The sequence below is a fragment of the Symsagittifera roscoffensis genome, chromosome 9 (genome assembly GCF_963678635.1).
Source record: "Symsagittifera roscoffensis chromosome 9, txSymRosc1.1, whole genome shotgun sequence".
Lineage (NCBI taxonomy): Eukaryota > Metazoa > Xenacoelomorpha > Acoela > Convolutidae > Symsagittifera > Symsagittifera roscoffensis.
Window position 1 is genome coordinate 19,593,963 of NC_087070.1, and position 20,330 is coordinate 19,614,292.

Consider the following 20,330-nt stretch of genomic DNA (forward strand, 5'->3'; position numbering starts at 1 on the left):
AATTTACCTCCACAACCACCACATTTAGTTTGCGTTAATTGTTATAATAAACTCAAGCTAAGAGCAAGTACACCATTCGCAAAAATTCCTTGCCCCATTTGCAGGCAGATTATTCATGTAATTAATATGACAGAAAACGATGTCTGTAATATCTGCAACCAATTAGTGTTATCCAGAAACAAACGAAAAGGTGAACATATGATAGTTAAGCACCCTTATATTACTGTATGCAATAACTGCATTGAGAAATGTAAAAACATCTGCCCTATCTGTTTTTCCAAAATTGCCTTTGATGAGTTTTGGGCATAACTTCTTTTTATACAATGGCAAATGAATGCCCTGTTTGTCAAGAATTGAAAACAACCCTTCAATTTAGAAAATTTCGCAAAAGAAAGTATCCACAACCCTTTCATTCTATTTGTAATGAATGCTACATGACTCTCAAACCAAAACTAACTTAATTTTTGACAAATTCTTATGCCAAATATGCCACCAGGATGTTCACGTATTAAATTTCGAACAAATTAACAAATGTCTGACCTGTAAAGGCAATAAAAAATGAATAAACAATTATGCTGTTTGTTTAGGAAGTCGCAAAATGTTCTGCTTGGTAATGGACATTGATTTTGTCCTTGATTATAATCTCCTCGTCCAAGTTGACGGTTACCAAGCGCGCACAAACCGTATTTATATTCATCCCGATCAACAGCAGTTGGATATTTTTTGCACACGTTATAGTCCTGGCTTCCACGATGAAGAAAAATTTACTGTCAAATGCAGCAGTAGATTTTTTAATATTATCTTAAATGCATTCAACAATGACGAAGATGTTATCGACATAAATTTCCAAACCTCCAATCGACTTATTTTTTAATCTTTCCTTCATTAAAAAAATGATTCAGATAACTTTACCAGCTTTTATATCTAAAATTTTTCAAGCTTGTTATTTTTATTTCCAAAGTTTTCTTTATGTTTCTCAACCCATTTTACAGTACTTCCGAAAAACCATTGAACAACCCACTCTTGAATGTCCAATTTGCTACTTACCAAAATCCAAATTCAAGAAACAACATCATAACGAGCCACATCAGCCACCACACTTTATCTGTATAGACTGTCATGACCAAATTATAGCCCATTTTTCTAAATATGGACAGTTTTTATGCCCCATTTGCCAAGTCCCAAATTATACCCAATCACTTTCATATTACTCCCCTTGTTGTTCATGCGATAGTATGGTTAAGCGCGCAAATTGGGGACGTACCCAGACCCAAAGTATGGCAAGCTATCAACATCTTACTGATTGCCATCAAGGTATCACTATTTGTACAAGATGCCTCCCTAATACTGCACAATTTTGTCCCTTATGCCACATCCCTTGTGATTTTTCCGACCCCTGGAATTAATTCTCCTTACTATCCGATGTCATTATACAATTCCTCTCCACTTCTACATTTGGTAAGACCTCAACCCTTCAGTAATTAGCTCACAATTTATATATCTTTATAAACAACAGTAAACACAAAATACCCTTTAAATATGCTATATTATATACTATTTACCCCCCCGGTTTTTTCTAGTCCCTTTTACCTATAAAAGGGGACCCCATGGTAAGCCTGTGGATGACCCCAGGTGGACATACATTTAAGATTAGGGGTTAATTAATGCCCAAATTTCTATTTTTTGCTTTAACTACATAAGTTTAATATCTGAGCTTAACTCAGTGTTGTAAAGTGCTTTATTCCTGTGGTTAATAAACACCATGATCGTTTTTCTTCATTTGTTTTCCGTGGTGGGTTTGTGTGGAACCACAAGATTATATTTTCCACCTTTTATATATATACAATTTTACACTTTGTCCTTCATTGTTCAAACATTTGATAATTAGCCTTAATATCCGAATGTAATTCGGGATTTTGAATATTTGGTCATTTTATATTGATGTTTAGCAAAATGGAATACGACCCAATTTTAAACTGGAACTGCAGAAATGCAGACCCTGCACCAGAGGAATTTAAAAGAAAGCTGCCTCTCAGGAAGAAACAACGGAAACCGGTAGAAGTTCAATCTTTGTCAATGGACGACGGATTAAATAAGAACCCTCGCAATTTTCCTAGTTTAACCCAAAGATTGGAACTGCAGAAGTGCAGAGAAACCAAATTGGATACGGAAAATCCAAAATATATAACGAGTTTAAAGTACTCAATAAAGGAAAATTATAACAGATGGAAACTGCCATCGTTCATTGAAGTCGTCAACTCAACGACAATGGAAAAGGCGATGATGCCTATCGACTTCATAACTCAGCCAGAAGTGGTTATAAAGAACGAAAACAACTTCTGGAAATTAAAGAAGAGGGAGGAACACGGCTACATCCTCAAGGCAGGAGGCACGCAAGTCACCATCCCGTTCGAGGGAATAACTGCTTTTCCGAACCATATAAAAAACAGACAGGAAGAACAGGACGACATTCAACAACTTACGGACGGAATGAGCAGACTACGAATCAAAAACAAAATTAAAAAGAAGAAAATCGTGAAGTTGCAACAAAAACTTGAGGCTTCACAGAGGAAGATAGCGATCCTCAGATCATACAATGTGGAGCTAGAAGCCGGAAGGAAGCTCTAGATAAAACCTAACTTATCTTTTCAACCTTTTCATTTGATGTTCTTTTTAAATTTTATAACTATAGTATTTAACCAGTAAAATGTTTAGATTTTCACCATGGTAACTGTAAGAATCGAACAGCTTAATTTTCTAAAAAAAGGGGTGAGTTGTAGTATTGCGAAATACTACACACACAAAAGACCATTGTCTTAATTGTTTATTTAATGACCCATTTCTAAATTGGAGCGTGCCATTTAAATTAAAACCTCTTTTCACTAAATCAGATATTAACTGATTTACTCTTATTAGGACTATAAAATCTTGTTTTAAAAATCCACTCCTTTTTGAATACTTGTCCAATTTTTCTCATTTTTTCATGCTCAATATTTTAAAAGGGCGGCAATTATTAATACGTCCTTTTTAACTTAACTTGAAACAAACTGGATAAATATTTAGCAGTCATGCCGGCTGCACTGAAATTCTCCTTGCTTTGATTAAGCAGAGGTGCACCTGCAATATGATGCATCAGAGAGAGTAATATGAATTTTTAATAAGACAAACTGAAGGCTGCGGTTTTTATCAAAGGGGACTAATAAGTTGAAGATATTTGATTTGAAAAAATCAAATAAAAACTAGTTGAAAATTCCCTTATTAAAAAGGGAGAACAAAGGAGCAGGTGAAACCTGAATAATTAAAGATTGAATCAGCCGCCGGTTTATGCTTATGAGCAAAAGGACTGGCCTGAAATCTTCAGTGTTTCATTTTGCTCAGTCAGCAGCAAGTCAGTTCTCTTCAGTCAGATCTTTTAAAAATAAATAATTTTTCTTTTCTGCCCTAACACTAAAATTAATCTAGCCCTTTTCACTTATAAAAAGAGAATAAATTCTCATTTTAAGTTTGATTTGAAAAATTATAAATCGAGATACTCGAGATACGCACACCCGAGGAAGTCTGGACTACCAGTACCCAAAAGGACTACGGCAAGACAATTCAGACGACCCAACCAGAAATGCTGACTTGGAAAAAATCAAGGGCAACTATACATACAAATCAGCCACCAACCTTATTAAGAAGATAAAATATTGATGAACCAAAATAAGATTAGCTCAACCTCCCCTCATAGGTATATCTCTTTAAGCTGTTCGATTCATTTATATAATCTAATAACCCAGTGCTTTGTATCTAACCAACTAATTAATTCGTACCTTTTCTAACTATTGTTTCTTCTCTACTTTTTGTCAAGACAATTTGACGATCTAAGGTGAGACTTATAATTTAGGATAAAATTAATAAGCATTCAACCAGCAATGAGCGCTTAGTAAAACTGGTGCGACCGCAGCAGAGAACTACTCCTTAAGAAATCCTTTTCCAACAAACTCGAAACATTCAAAATTTTAAAATTCAAAAAATATATTATTATTAGGATCTGTGAGTATTTGTCAGATTAGTTTCCAACCTCAAAAAGCCAGAGACAATGGGTATCTTTCGATAGAAACACAATTTCATTGTCTTCTACTTGACAGATATTCCTAGTAGGGTTCTTGCGAAAGTATCCCCTGCGCTAGCAGTCGCCCACGATATCCCTCCATCTCGAGGTCTATTAGACGGCTTTCTAACTGACATTAGCTCATGAACTTAACTTTTTTCTATTATTATAATAATATATAAAATTTCTGAAAGAATCGTTCTCTGCCTAAGTCCGCTAGTAAGATATACCCGTTTTGTCCAGTAATCCACTAAACTTTTGCCGAAACTTCAGTTTAAAGTTATCATCACTAAAATTAACGAAATTCTGTATTAAACTAAAGTGCTCAAAAACTTATTAAATATCTTCAATTATTTTTTCGAGGGGGTTAAGTGGTCATATGTGCGATCTAAGAGTACCCTAAATTGTATGATAAATTGAATTCTTTATCACATTATCTCAAACCATCCACGCTGGTTGCTATTTATTCTAATCCTTCATCATTTCTCGAGGCTTATCCTCATTTTTTCTTAAACTAATTTTAATTCTATCCACCTTAACATAACTTAAACCTAAATCATCCATCAATAAATTTACCAAATACTGAAACTAAGGAAGAAAATAACAAAAACCACGAAGGAAGGAACGATTTGGGTGTTTTTTAATAAATTATTAGTTTTTTTAACACAGTTTAAATATACACCTAATAAACAATAAGATTACGCACTAAAACCAATCTTAAACGTTAACCACATAACACCAAACACCAAGTTTTAGTTTCAGCACAAAAATATCAGGTTTCACAATAAAAACTAAGTTTAAAACACTGACACATCCACTTTATATTGATAAAACAGGTTTCATATGATAGCATAAGCACTAAAAAATTGATTTTTACCAGCCAAAATTTTTGGTTTTAGTCTAGGTTTCAGTTATAGGGTCAAACGTTTCAGTTAAAATAAGTATAGTCTTTAATTTAAATGGCACGCTCCAATTTAGAAATGGGTCATTAAATAAACAATTAAGACAATGGTCTTTTGTGTGTGTAGTATTTCGCAATACTACAGGTGTTTATATTGACTTTTTAGGAGAAGCTTGACACCCGTTTTTTGGACCCTAGATCTTTTTAGGTTTGTTTTTTTTGGCAGGGTAGAAGCTCAGACTGTTATAGAGCTGCTTGTTTAGTCCCTGCACCAAATACACCGGGATAAAACTTTTTGTGTAAGACTTCAGAAAAACTGGCCAAAATTTGAGCGGCTTGAGCGTTTCGTGCTTATGGTTGAGCTTTTTTGAGCTATTTTTGAGCGGTTTGGCCTTTTTTGCTTAGATTACAGCTGTTTATGAGCGGTATGGGTGGGTTGAACGCAATTGTCTAAAATAACCGCTCACAACGCGCAAATCGGGATTTTTGAACGGGATCTTGACTTGGGCAGAGGCTTGGGGCGTAGATTGTTTTGGGATTCAGATACATTTCAAGCCAAAATACCAAACGGCAAATTTTTTCATTAGCACAACAAAAATATCTTTATCATTGATTAAGGCAACGACTAAAAACCGATTTCTAAATGACTGCCAAACTGATACAGATGAAATTCATCAAACAAAGTCATTGATATTAAACAGTTTTACAGTAAGATCCATGGCTCCGAGCAATCTTTGATGGCATCGCGAATCCATCTAAAAGCAAAAACTTAGTAAGAGGAGTTGCAGATGATAAAAACCGCATGACTATGTGATGTCTTCTTGTCAGTGATCTGTTTTCAGAACTTTCTGTGCTTCTTGCGCAGCAAACGTCATTTATTCCAGTAAAAATGTGGCAAGCAAGTAGCACAGAAAAATCTGAACCTATATCACAAGCAAGAAGACATCGCATAGTCATGCGCTTTTGTCACCTAAAATTTAATTGCTGAGGTGGATTCAATTGCAATACATATAACATTTCACTGTTAACTACTGTTAACTTTTAAAAAAAAAATGTTGTTTTAGATTTTTTTTGTAAAAATAATCCCGACACACGCTATGTCAACTACAAAGTGACAAATTTAGCGTGCAGCAAAGTATTAAATGGATCAATTGGCATGCCTCATTTCAATTTGGAACGTTTTAGAAGATGACTAAATCTCCACATACGCGTTAATAGCGCAAAATATATCGAGCACCTGAGCATACCGAGCACTAAAAAAACACCCCGAGCAAAACATTTCGTCACATTATTTAAATGTCGGAACGAAAAACCACGCCGAGCACAAGTTTTCTGTCACTTTCATCAAAAGTCGGAAGACAAAAGATTACGCTGAAAATTTTCGACGCTTTGAAATCTTTTTTTCTTGCGTTTTCGAATGGGGAATGTAAGATCCTGATAAGAGCAGTCTTGTTTTTTCTTCAGAAAATGTTGTATTTTTTTAGCCTTTTTTGACGGCGTTTTTAAAATTATTATCCGAAAAGTATTGTTGCATTGAGCTCAATTTAAAAAACATGATTCACTTGTGATAATTTTTTTGTTAAATTATGAAAGTTTAAAGATTGCCAATTCGGCAAAACTGGGATATATTGACAAGCGATATTTTCAAGCGATATGATTTTTGAGTACTTACTTCTGACTGGCTAGAAATAAGCACGCACAGAACCGCATCCCCTAATAGCCGCAAAACCACAAATTTCTTATCAAAAACCACAAAATTCTCATTATGAATGACAAGTAAGTTCGTCACAAAACTGTGACTATTTTTATCCTATCGAGTAAAAAATTTGATAGTTTTCCAAACACAGCTACCAAAAAGTCTTATAAATTTGAATTTTTTGGGTCACAGTTTTGCTTTTATAAAAGTAGATAGCAATGAAAGTGCGACTAATTTGAAAACACAGTTTTTTACCTTCGAAAACAAATTTTATGGCTATCTTATAAGAAACCAAATTAAAGCATTAATAAAAAGAGAGACGAGAGGAGCAGACGCCAATGAAGGTTCCATGCAAAATACAGAAATTTTCGCAGCTTTTCAGGATAAGAAGAAAAGATGATCGTATTTTCGATTGTTTTTTAGCAACCTCCCCCCCCCCCTTAATTTAATTTTTTTCAATAATCGATTTTTGGTTTTGAGCGAATTGAAATTTTTTGACAATCAGTGAACAAAAAAGATTTCCGCTATGTGAGAACAAAGAAGATTTCGACTGTCCGGGAACAATATTTTTTTTTGGCTGTTTTTTTTTTCGAACAAATTATTTGCCTTCAAATGAAAGGAGAAGTATCAGCAGATGAAAAGACGCCCTTAGATTGATTTAAAAAAGATAATTGATCGCTCATAATTATATACCGTTTGAATCAGCGTGTGGTGCACAATACTTGCCATTACTCGAAAAAAAAGAGTTATGATAAATTTGTTTCCAAAATTTGCGCAATCCCAAGTTTTATAAAACGTTATAGTTTGCCGAGAGCTTGAGTTTCCATACCGGCAAAAATCATGATTTGAGTGTTGCTCCACCGTTCATCATTTAACAGAAACTTCTCAAACCGAACAATTGCCGGCCGCATGCAATGCTGAATGAAAAGTTCCTAGAAAAAAAACTTTTCATTGTGAGACCAAAATATGTGAATTCCTAACAATGTGGATTCTGACACGTCATGTAACAAAAATCTGTCTGAAAGATGATATTATTTCTTCATAAAAATCCAATCTAATCCAATTATCAAAATTAGTCTGAATTCGAGGTATTTTTTTCTCGAGTCGAAAAAAATCAGAACGCTCAAATAAAACCAGAAAATCAGAACGCTCAAATTTACCAATTATAACCTTATCTCGTCTTTCTACAGAAAAAAAAGAGATCACCAAGCCCTGAGAAAACATATTTTGATTGAAGGCTATTTTTTCAAGCGAAAACAAGAATACTTCCACGTCTAAATGTGAGTAAATTGATAAGAAATTTATTAAATTTGCATTTTTGTTGTTGAATTTATGAAAAACTAAAACAGAAGGTGGAGATTATGATTCAGTTAAAACTGAAATACTCTTGAACTGACACCAAGAACACTGCAAATATTTTTTTCTGGTCATTTGTCCCATTAAATTCAGTGTTCCTGGACAAATTGAGAAACCTGTGTGCCATCATTGCGTAAGTTTACTGTTGATTCTGAGCATTTTACGGAGTTTCGTTGCAAGCGATAGGGCAACCTAAACCTAAACCAAATATAACGTTTAAAAATAGGCATCATACTTTTTGAAGTATTTTATTCAACCACTACAAGGCGTTTGAGAGTGTAAAAAGACACATGCAAAATAGTCTGAGTGGAAGAGTTGAAGTCTTGACAGTACCTTGAGAGTTCATAAAACCGGCAGAAATGTTTAAACAATCAGCAGAGAGTTTAAAGTCGAAAGATCGGTTGCAATGCTACGTGATAAAAACATCTATAAGAATTCAAAACAATGTTAGATCAAAACATGGCGCCGCAATCAATTATAATTAACTTCATGACAATCCTGCAAAAAATTTAACCCAACTAGCTAAAACCGCAGTTTTGATGATGCTTTGTCGTTGATCCCCAATCTAATCAGAAAAACAGTCTGTCTCAGCTATGTTTATGAATGCCTAAAAATTGTCGAGACAAATTATTAAAGGCCCAGTTAAATCTAGGCAGATAAAAAAACCAGAACGCTCAGAACTACCAAAATATTTTTTCAATTTCCAAGGGCGGATCTAGGATTTTCTCGAGGGGAGGGGGCGGGTTTTCAAAAAATTTTCTAAAATTTAGTCGACTTTTTTTTAGGTTGACTATATTGATTTTCATCATAGCTCTCCCAAAGCACTAAAAAGACCCTGTTTTGGCCAAGTTTTCTACACCGCAGGCAAATTTTTGAACAAAAAACAGGCCAAACAAGTCTTTTTTGGGCAATTTTTGGAAAATTTTGACCAATTAATTGCGTTTTTTTGTCGGCTTTCTAAAAAAATTGAAAAAATGAAAAAAAAATGATAAATTGATTTTTTAAAAATAATCCTATAATGAGAAAATATATGCTTTGATATAAAGTTTGTTTCAACGGTAAAATGAAATATTTGGAAGTCATTTTATGAGCAAACTGCCGGAAAAACTGTTATGTTTGTGTTGATTTTCGCATAATTTCATTTAATAGAATGGCTCAAAGACCAGAAAGTACAGAACTGACAAAGCCATTGTCGTCTGAGACACGAAAAACGAGACAGTCAGCCTAGTTAAAATTAGAAAAATATTTTTGCCCAAGAAATTTTTTTTTCAATTCAGTGGTTTTCAAGGGTAAATTGAAATTTTGAACGTCTTATTGAAAGTAAATTGCTGGAAAAAGATTCACAGTTTATAATTGACCCTCCATGGTTTCACTTGATAGAATGGTATATAAGACAAAAACGTGACGAACTATCGATGACATTGCCGTCTAAGACAAATATAACGTGACAGTCGTTCATTTGGAATAATTTGCACTTACCTAAAACAAAATCATCAAAATTTTTGCATTGAATTTTGAGAAATACAACCGAAAAGTTTTAGAATTGAAAAGTATTTTCACAATAGCTAAAACTGCGAAAAAAAAGAGCAGATAGTAGATAAAACATTTCGTTTACAAATAAAAACATTAAATTGGATTTTTTTTCCACTTTAATTTTGTTTTGCGTCGTTCACAATTCTGCTAGAGTTTCTGCAATTATCAAATGAGTAATGCGGAAACTTTGCAAAGCGAGGGTACGGCCTACTGCATTTCTAAAATTAAACTCAAAGTGCAAAAAGATTCCGTTAATTTCTCCCACTCTACTTGCCCATTTGCTCCCTTACAAACCCCCCAGCCCAACGATTGCCCCTTGCCCCCCCCCCCGCACCAGAACGACCTTCACCCCCCGCACCTGAAACAAGAGCACCATCCCCTGCACTTGATCCAAGCGCCACCCAACTGATCTTGTTCAGGAAGGGTAATAGTGGGGAGGGAGGGGTGTTGGTTCAGTTGGGGAGGTTCATATGGGGGGGGGGGTTTCATGCTAAAAGACAAATATAACGTGACAGTCGGTCATTTGGAATAGTTGCACTTACCTAAAACAAAATCATCAAAACTTTTGCATACAATTTTGAGAAATACAATCGAAAAATTTTGAAATTGAAAAGTATTTTCACAATAGCTAAAACTGCGAAAAAAAAGAAACAGATACTAGAGAATACCTTTTGATTTCAAGTAAAAAACATCCTACTTGGTCTAGAGTTTAAAAAATAGCAAGAAAGCTGAAACAGCGAGCTTTGTCAGGACCATTGTTCTCTTAGATTCAGTGACGAAGACAAAGCTCCCTAATTGCGTAAATTGGGTGTAATAACATTTTTTGATTTTTTGCGAGCATAGTTTTGTTGCATCATTATGGTTGTTTAAGCCACCTACCGAACCCTATTGTGTCTGTACACTTGTATTGTCAACCCTTTTGGTGTCTCGATGTTGAGAAAGATAACACGCATCTAAGAAGAGTGAAAAAAACTGAGTTCAATAAATTTTCGTCGTCTAAAATATTGTTTTTATAATCGATTCCCTTGTTAAGCTCAGACAATAAAATTGGACAAAAAATGCTGTTAAACACATAATGCAACATATTTCAGTTGAAATCCTTAATTAAGTTTTATAAAATAAGAAGGAAACTTTAAATTGGATTAATTTTTCTAGTTCAAATTTGTTTTGCGTCGTTCAAACTTTTGCCCGAAATTTTGCAATTATCAAATGAGTAATGCGGAAACTGTGCAAAGCGAGGGTACGGCCTACTGCATTTCTAAAATTAAACTCAAAGTGCAAAAAGATTCCGTTAATTTCTCCCACTCTACTTGCCCATTTGCTCCCTTACAAACCCCCCAGCCCAACGATTGCCCCTTGACCCCCCTCCCCCACACCATAACGACCTTCACCCCCGCACCTTAAACAAGAGCCCCATCCCCTGCACCTGAAGCAACCCCCACACAACTGATCCAGTTCAGGTAGGTTGAGAGTGGGGAGGGGGTTGGTTCAGTTTGGTTTCATGTGGGGGGAGGGGGGGAGGGTTATGTCAAAGGACAAAGATAACGTGACAGTCGGTAATTTGGAATAGTTGCACTTACCTAAAACAAAATCATCAAAAACTTTGCATACAAGTTTGAGAGATTCGAGCGAAAATTTTTAGAATTGAAATGTTTTTTCACTATAGCTAAAACTGCGAAAAAAAATTAGATAGTAGATAATACATTTCGGTTACAAATATCTAACAGTATACCTGGTCTAGAGTTTAAAAACTCAAGAAGTATCAAGAAAGCTGAAACAGTGAGCTTTGTCAGGACCATTGTTCTATTAGATTCAGTGACGAATCCGAGAAGACAAAAGTTTGATTTGATTACAATTTGTGCGAGCATAGTTTAGTTGCACTATTTTTGATCAAGCCACCTACCGAATCCTATCGTTTCTATGTACTTGTTTTGTCAATCCTATTCGTGTCTCGAGGTAGAGAAAGATAACGCGCATCTAAGAAGAGTGAGAAAAAAAATGTTTATAATAGATTTTCGTCGTCTAGAAAAATTGTTTATAAAATCTGTTCCCTTGATTCGCTCAGACAACTAAACTGGGCCAAAAATGGTTTAAAAAATAATGTGTGCTCAATTTTGCGCCTATTTCCAGAAAGTGAGGTCTGTACCTACAAATTAAATACTTGTTTTTTTTTAAATTCTTTCCAAAAAAAACTCATCTTATAATCTTAGTTGATTTAATTAACTTAGTTGATAGATTGGAGTGACTTATATGACTTTTTTTTCAATAATATAAACCGTTCTTGTTAACTCTTCAATTGAGTTTGTTTCAATAAAAAAACTGTTTTTGATGGTTTTTGATAATTTTTCGTACCTTTTTGTCAGATTTCTGGCATATGGGTACATGTCAGAGCACTGAATCTAAATAGTCATTCCTCTGACCTTTTTTTTGAGTTTCAAAGTGATTCCCTAATATGTGCGCAGTTATAAGCCTATTTCCAGAAACGTGAGGTCTATACCTACAAATTAAACACTTGTTTTTTTCTAAATTCTTTAAAAAAAAAATCATCAAATAGTCTTCTGTAAATGTCTTAGTTAATAGATCGGAATGTCCTCAATGACATTTTTCAATAATCAAAACCGCTGTTATTAACTCTATAAATGAGTTTGTTTCGATTAAAAAACTGTTTTTGATGGTTTTTGATGATTTTTTGTACCCTTTTGTCAGTTTTGTGGCATATGGGTACATATCAGAGCGCTGGAGCTGCAGAGCCAGCTCTCTGACCTCTTTTGTTTTTTTGAGATATAAAATAAGTGCCTAATGTGTACGCAATTTCGTGCTCACTTCCAGAAACGTGAGGTCTGTACCTACAAATTAAACACTTGTCTTTTTTTTGAAATTCTTTTCAAAAAAATTCACCAAATAATCTTCTCGAAAGGTCTTGGTTGATAGATTGGAATCTCCTCTATGACACTTTTCAGAGATCTAAACAGCTCTTGTTAACACGCTTATTGAGTTTGCTCAAATTGAAAAAATTGTGTTTGATGGTTTTTGATGATTTTTTGTTCCATTTTGTCAGTTGTTTGGCATATGGGTGCATGTCAGTGCGCTTGACACTTAGACCCGGGCCCTCTGACTTCTTTTACTTTTTTGAATTTCAAAATAAGCTCCTCGTGTGCGCAATTTTACGCCTATTTCCAGAAACGTGAGGTCTGTGCCTACAAATTAAACAGTTGTTTTTTTTTTTCAAATTCTTTCTAAAAAAACTCCTATATTAACCTTCTCTAAATGTCATAGTTGATAGATTAGAATGTCATCTATGACACTTTAAGTATTATGAACCGACCTCGCTGTCTCTATAATTGAGATTGTTTTAATTAGAAAACTGTTTTTGGTGGTTTTCGATGATTTTTTGTACCCTTTTGTCAGATTTTCTGGCATATGGTACAAGTCAGATCGCTGGACCCTTAGAGTCAGCCTTCTTACCTCTTTTATTTGATTGAGTTTCAAAGTGAGTGCCTAATGTGTGGGTCATTTAATGTCTATTTCCAGAAACGTGAGGTCTGTACCTACAAACTAAACACTTTTTTTGGAATTTTTATTAAAAAAAACTCACCAAACAATCTTCTCGAAATGTCTTGGTTGATAGATTGGATTCTCTTCTATGACACCTTTTAAAAATATAAAACCCCACTTGTTATCTCCCTAATTGAGTTTGTTTAAATTAGAAAAACTGTTTTTGATGGTTTTTGATGATTTTTTTTGTACCCTTTTGTTAGTTGTCTAGCATATGGGTGCAAGTCAGAGCGCTTGACTTTTAGAGCCAGTCCACTGACCTCTTTTAACTTTTTTTGATTTTCAAAATAAGCGCCTAATGTGCGCGCAATTTTACGCCTAATTCCAGAAACATGAAGTCTGTACCTACAAAATAAACAATTGTTTTTATTAAAACTCTTTAAAAGAAAAAATCATCAAAAAGTCTTCTCTAAATGTTTTGGTTGATAGATCAGACTCATTTCTATGACACTTTTCAAAATTAGTTACCGTTCTTGTTAACTCCTTGTTTGAATTTGTTTCAACTAGAAAACTGTTTTTGATGGTTTTTGATGATTTTTTTGTACCATTCTGTCAGATTTTCTGGCATATGGGCACAAGTCAGAGCTCTAGACCTTTAGAGCCAGCCCTCTGATCTCTCTTGTTTCAAGTTTCGAAAAAAGTGACTAATGTGCGAGTCATTTTGCGCCTACTTCCAGAAACGTGAGGTCTGTACCTACTAATACACACTTGTTTTTTTTAGAATTTCATTTCCAAAAAAAATTTTCTCTTTAACTCTTGGTTCATAGATCGGAATCTCCTCTATGACACTTTTCATCAAAAAAAATTGTCGTTAACTCCCTTATTGAGTTTCTTTCAACTAGAAAACTGTTTTTGATGATTTTTTGTACCCTTTTGTCAGATTTTCTGGCATATGCGCACAGGTCAGAGCTCTGGACCTTTAGAGCCAGTCCTCTGACCTCTTTTATCTTTTTTTTTGAATTTCAAAAAAAGCGTCTAATTAACGCGCAATCTTACGCCTATTTCCAGAAACATGAGATCTGTACCTACAAATTAAACAATTGTTTTTTTTTAAACTCTTTTAAAGAAAAAAATCATCAAAAAGTCTTCTCTAAATGTTTTTGTTGATAGACCGGGCTCATTTCTATGACACTTTTCAAATTTAGTTACCGTTCTTGTTAACTCCGTAATTGAGTTTTTTTTTCAACTAGAAAACAGTTTTTGATGGTTTTTGATGATTTTTTGTACCCTTTTGTCAGCTTTTCTGGCATATGCGCACAAGTCAGAGCTCTGGACTTTTAGAGCCAGCCTTCTTACCTCTTTTATTTGATTGAGTTTCAAAGTGAGTGCCTAATGTGTGGGTCATTTAATGTCTATTTCCAGAAACGTGAGGTCTGTACCTACAAACTAAACACTTTTTTTGGAATTTTTATTAAAAAAAACTCACCAAACAATCTTCTCGAAATGTCTTGGTTGATAGATTGGATTCTCTTCTATGACACTTTTCAAAAATATAAACCGCCCTTATTATCTCCCTAATTATCTCCCATGTTTTAAATAAAAGAACTGTTTTACTTTTTTTGAATTTCAAAATAAGCGCCTTGTGTGCGCAATTTTACGCCTATTTCCAGAAACGAGAGGTCTGTGCCTACAAATTAAACAGTTGTTTTTTTCAAATTCTTTTTAAAAATTCATAAATTAACCTCCTCTAAATGTCTTAGTTGGTAGATTGGAATGTCCTCTATGACACTCTTAGTTTTATGAACCAACATTGTTTTCTCTTTTTTTCTCTATAATGGAGTTTGTTTCAATTAGAAAACTGTTTTTGGTGGTTTTTAATGATTTTTTGTACCCTTCAGATTTTCTGGCATATGGGACATGTCAGATCGCTGGACCTTTACAGCCAGTCCTCTGACCTCATTTATGTTTTTTTGAATTTCAAAATAAGCGCCTTGTCTGCGCAATTTTACGCCTATTTCCAAAACGTGAGGTCTGTGCCTACAAATTAAACACTTGTCTTTTTTTTAAATTTCTTTTCAAAAATTTCACCAAATACTCTTCTCGAAATGTCTTAGTTGATAGATTGGAATCTCTATGACGCTTTTCAAAAATCTAAACAGCTCTTGTTAAGTCCCTTATTGAGTTTGCTTAAATTGAAAAAATTGTGTTTGATGGTTTTTGATGATTTTTTGTGCCATTTTGTCAGTTCTTTGGCATATGGTTGCATGTCAGTGCGCTTGACCCTTAGACCCGGGCCCTCTGACCTCTTTTACTTTTTTTGAATTTCAAAATAAGCGCCTTGTGTGCGCAATTTTACGCCTATTTCCAGAAACGTGAGGTCTGTGCCTACAAATTAAACAGTTTTTTTTTTTCAAATTCTTTTTCAAAAAATCATAAATTAACCTCCTCTAAATGTCTTAGTTGGTAGATTGGAATGTCTTCTATGACACTCTTAGTTTTTTTTATGAACCAACATTGTTTTCTCTTTTTTTCTCTATAATGGAGTTTGTTTCAATTAGAAAACTGTTTTTGGTGGTTTTTAATGATTTTTTGTACCCTTTTGTCAGATTTTCTGGCATATGGGACATGTCAGATCGCTGGACCTTTACAGCCAGTCCTCTGACCTCATTTATATTTTTTTGAATTTCAAAATAAGCGCCTTGTGTGCGCAATTTTACGCCTATTTCCAGAAACGTGAGGTCTGTGCCTACAAATTAAACAGTTGTTTTTTTTTCAAGTTCTTTCTAAAAAAACTCCTAAATTAACCTTCTCTAAATGTCTTAGTTGGTAGATTAGAATGTCCTCTATGTCACTCTAATTATTATGAACCGACCTTGTTGTCTCTATAATTGAGATTGTTTTAATTAGAAAACTATTTTTGGTGGTTTTTGATGATTTTTTGTACCCTTTTGTCAGATTTTCTGGCATATGGGACATGTCAGATCGCTGAACCTGTAGAGTCAACCTTCTTACTTCTCTTATTTGATTGAGTTTCAAAATAAGTGCCTAATGTGTGGGTCATTTAGCGCCTTTTTCCAGAAACGTGAGGTCTGTACCTACAAACTAAACATTTTTTTTGAAATTCTTATTTAAAAAAATTCACCAAACAATCTTCTCGAAATGTCTTGGCTGATAGATTGATTCTCCTCTATGAAACTTTTCAAAAATATAAACCGCTGTTATTATCTCCCTAATTGTGTGGGTCATTTAGAGCCTTTTTCCAGAAACGTGAGGTCTGTGCCTACAAACTAAACATTTTTTTTGAAATTCTTATTTAAAAAAATTCACCAAACAATCTTCTCGAAATGTCTTGGCTGATAGATTGGATTCTCCTCTATGACACTTTTCAAAAATATAAACCGCCCTTATTATCTCCCTAATTATCTCCCATGTTTTAAATAAAAGAACTGTTTTTGATAGTTTTTGATGATTTTTTGAACCCTTTTGTCAGCTGTCTGTCATATGGGTGCATGTCAGAGCGCTTGACCTTCAGAGCCAGTCCCCTGATTTATTTTAACTTTTTTTGATTTTCAAAATAAGCGCTTAATGTGCGCGCAATTTTACGCCTATTTCCAGAAACATGAGGTCTGTACCTAGAAACTAAACAATTGTTTTTTTTTTTGAAATTCAATTAAAAAAAATTCATCACAAAGTCTTCTCTGAATGTTTTGGTTGATATATCGGGATCATTTCTATGACAATTTTTAAAATTAGATACCGTTCTTGTTAACTCCTTAATTGAGTTTGTTTCAACTAGAAAACCGTTTTTGATGGTTTTTGGTGATTTTTTTTGTACCAATCTGTCAGATTTTCTGGCATATGGGCACAGGTCAGAGCTCTGGACCTTTAGAGCCAGCCCTTTGACCTCTTTTGTTTCAAGTTTTGAAATAAGTGCCTAATGTGCGAGTCATTTTGCGCCTATTTCCATAAACGTGATGTCTGTACCTACTAATAAACACTTGTTTTTTTTTTGCTTTTAGCCTAATTGTTGTGATAAACTTATTAAATAGTTTCAGACCAACAGTACGTACGCGGAGCCGCCGTGGTGGCCCCGATAATCATTCGACTGATACTAGTGACACAACATCTGCCTTTTGGGCCTCGGAAGGCTGCTCACGACCATCAGGTGACGTAAGCTGGATACAATGCGACAACTGTGACACATGGTTACACAGTGATTATGTTGGAGTGACCAAAAAAGCAGCCCTCAACATCGATTTCATATGTGACAACTGCAAAATTGAACTCAACCGAAGCCGCAGACAAATATGCCCTGACTGCAACCGACTCGTCACGGTTAAGGCAAACAAGCAGTTCCACACACATGGTCCCATAAACAACCGATATCCAGGCACCGGAAAGAACACTACTCGCGATACAGACAAACGACATGAGTTAGATTTTGAAAATTTTCAAACAACTCAATTTATTGATTTGTTAACTAATTTATTATGTCCCACAGTTAAATTTGTCCCTAAATTCGCACGTGTCAACTTTGCCTCCACGTTTGCTGAATGCATCAAAGAGGAGGTTACTACCCCGGAAAGCAAGGAAGCATGGGGTCGCTATCTGATCATGCCCTCTTGCTGCCTCCGCAAACCTACACGCGCAGGTAAGAAGGTCAGAGCCTCACTTGGAAGCACCATACAGCAACAGATAAATGCTTTCAACAGGGGTGAGTACACTTTGCCTTCTCCAGTCTCGCAGAAACCAGCAAGCTCTGGTAACAACGACAACTCCAAACTGATTGCTGCCAAACTTGACGAAGGAGATATCAAGGGAGCTGTCAGGTTGGCAGCCAGCGACGATACTTTCTTGCCACAGACTCTTGAGAACAAAACACTGCTCGACGCGAAACACCCTCTTGCACCCGCAGACAAAGCTACATCCCCATCCAACGACTGTGTTCAACTTCAAGTTAGTCAGTCTGAAGTCAGGAGAGCGGTCATGTCTTTTAACGCAGGTAGTGCTGTTGGACCGACGGGCCTCAGACCACAACACGTGAAAGACGCACTTTCGCCATCTGCTAACGAAGCTGGCAACAACCTGCTCTCGCATCTGACAGACTACACAAATTTATTGTTGACAGGCAGCATCCCTGCGTTCATCAGGCCTGTCGTTTCCAGTGCTACACTCATCTCTTTGGCCAAGAAATGTGGCGGAATACGCTCGATCGCGATTGGAGACACTTTGCGAAGACTCACTTCCAAATGCATTTCACGGCGCATGCTGGAATAACTCAAAGATTATTTTTGGCCATTTCAGCTAGGAGTTGGTGTTAAACACGGAAGGGAGGCGGTGGCCCATGTAGCGCGCGATTTCATTGAATGCGCAGAACGTGATCAAGCCTTTGTCAAAATTGACTTTGCCAACGCCTTCAACAGTGTAAGACGTGATGTCATTTTGAAAGCCATCAATGAACACGCCCCGGAGATCCTTAGCTTTGTGAAACTCTGCTACGAAGACAGCAGTTTCTTGATATATGGTGCCTTCACCACCAAATTAACAGAAGGGTTTCAGCAAGGCGACCCCTTGGCTACGTTTGGCTTTTGTCTTGTCCTACATCCTGCTTTGCAGAAACTCTTGAGCAAGCTGAAAACTGGATACCTGGATGACGTTGCTTTTGCTGATGAATGGCGCACCACTCTCCTTGATCTTCTGAGTATCAAACAAGCATGTGAGAAACTTGGTCTTCTTTTGAATGAGAAGAAATGCGAGGTGACAAATTTTGGGAGCAGTAAAAAGGAGATAGAAAGAGCTTTTCGTGAGACATTACCCACTATTCAAGGCGTTGATGCCGAAGACAGCAGACTTCTTGGGAATGGTCTAGGCACTCGGTCGATTCGAGCAGAGTTAGTGGACAAACTTGCGAAACTCAAGACACTCCTGCAGCGAACAGCTTCTTTACCATGTCAAACAGTTTTTTTCTCATTAAAAATTGTTTCTTTGTCCCTAAATTTAGTATGTCCTCCGCGATAATCCTGCCTTTAAACACACAGATTTACTCAACGAAATCGACACACTTGTACGTCTTGAACTTGAGACAATCTTCAACTGTATCATTTCCGGTGTTTCTTTCAGTCAAATTTGCTTGCCCACGAAACAAGGAGGGTTTGGTCTTTCAAACACCAGCACTCTCAGCTCATCGGCATTTATTGCTTGTTTTGTTTCCACTGAAAATTTACGGCACTGCCTTGCTCCTGAGATAAGCAATCCTGGTCTTTTTAACGAAGCCGTCGACCACTGGGAGTCTCTCAGCAACCAACGATTTGAAGACTTAACCCCCCAGTGCGCTCAAAAATTTTGGACGAAACCTATCTACGAACAACAATCCGCAAACATTTTGAGCAATTGCACCGAAGAAAACTCACTTGCTCCTTATCTTCCTTCTCGTCCGCTGGGTCTGACTTTGTTCGATGATGAGTTCCATATTTCAGCTGGTCTGCGTCTAGGAGCCTCACTAACCGCACAACACACGTGCAAATGTGGCTATGTCGCAGCAACAGACGGAAGACACGCACTTGTCTGCCCGAATATCAAGCACAGGTTCATCGGACACTCGAATTGCAACATGATCATTAAAGATTCTATAAAATCACTCGGCATCAGTTCCACACTAGAACCTATCGGGCTGCTACGCAAAGATGGACGCAGACCAGATGGACGCACACAAATGCCATGGTAGCGAGGACGGACCTTGGCATGGAATTTCACATGTATAAGTCGTTTGGCAAACTCTAATCTGCGAATGGGAGTTCTTCCGGGTGCCAATGCAGCTTCCGAGGCCGAAGTCCGCAAAAGAAACGACTATTCAGACCTGCCTTCCACTGTAATTTTCGAACCCGTTGCCATGGAAACACTGGGTGGCGCTGGTAGGTCTACTGCAAGTTTCTTGAAAGAACTTGCAAGGCGAATAACAGTCTTAACAGGTGAGAAACTAACTTTTCATTTTAACTCCCTAATTGAGTTTCTTTCAATTAGAAAACTGTATTTGATGATTTTTTTGTACCCTTTTGTCAGATTTCCTGGCATATGCGCACAGGTTAGAGCTCTGGACCTTTAAAGCCAGTCCTCTGACCTCTTTTACCTTTTTTTTGAGTATCAAAATAAGCGCCTAATGTGTGCGAGATTTTACGCCTATTTCCAGAAACAGGTCTTTACCTACAAATTAAACAATTGTTTTTTCGTGAAACTTTTAAAAAAAAAAGTTCATCAAA

The 20,330-nt window shown here is 36.0% G+C and overlaps 1 protein-coding gene across 3 annotated transcripts in view; it reads left to right on the forward strand.

Annotated features, from left to right (window-relative positions):
• The first annotated feature begins 17,093 nt into the window (after positions 1-17,093).
• The window catches only part of LOC134854384 (cullin-associated NEDD8-dissociated protein 1-like), a 277,297-nt gene continuing 274,060 nt past the window's right edge, over positions 17,094-20,330 (forward strand). For 2 of the 3 annotated variants that reach the window (XM_063870612.1, XM_063870610.1), the window contains exon 1: positions 17,094-17,121. The gene's annotated coding sequence lies outside the window, so the exon portion shown is untranslated. The remainder of the gene's footprint in view (positions 17,122-20,330) is intronic. The other variant, XM_063870609.1, reaches the window with a different exon arrangement.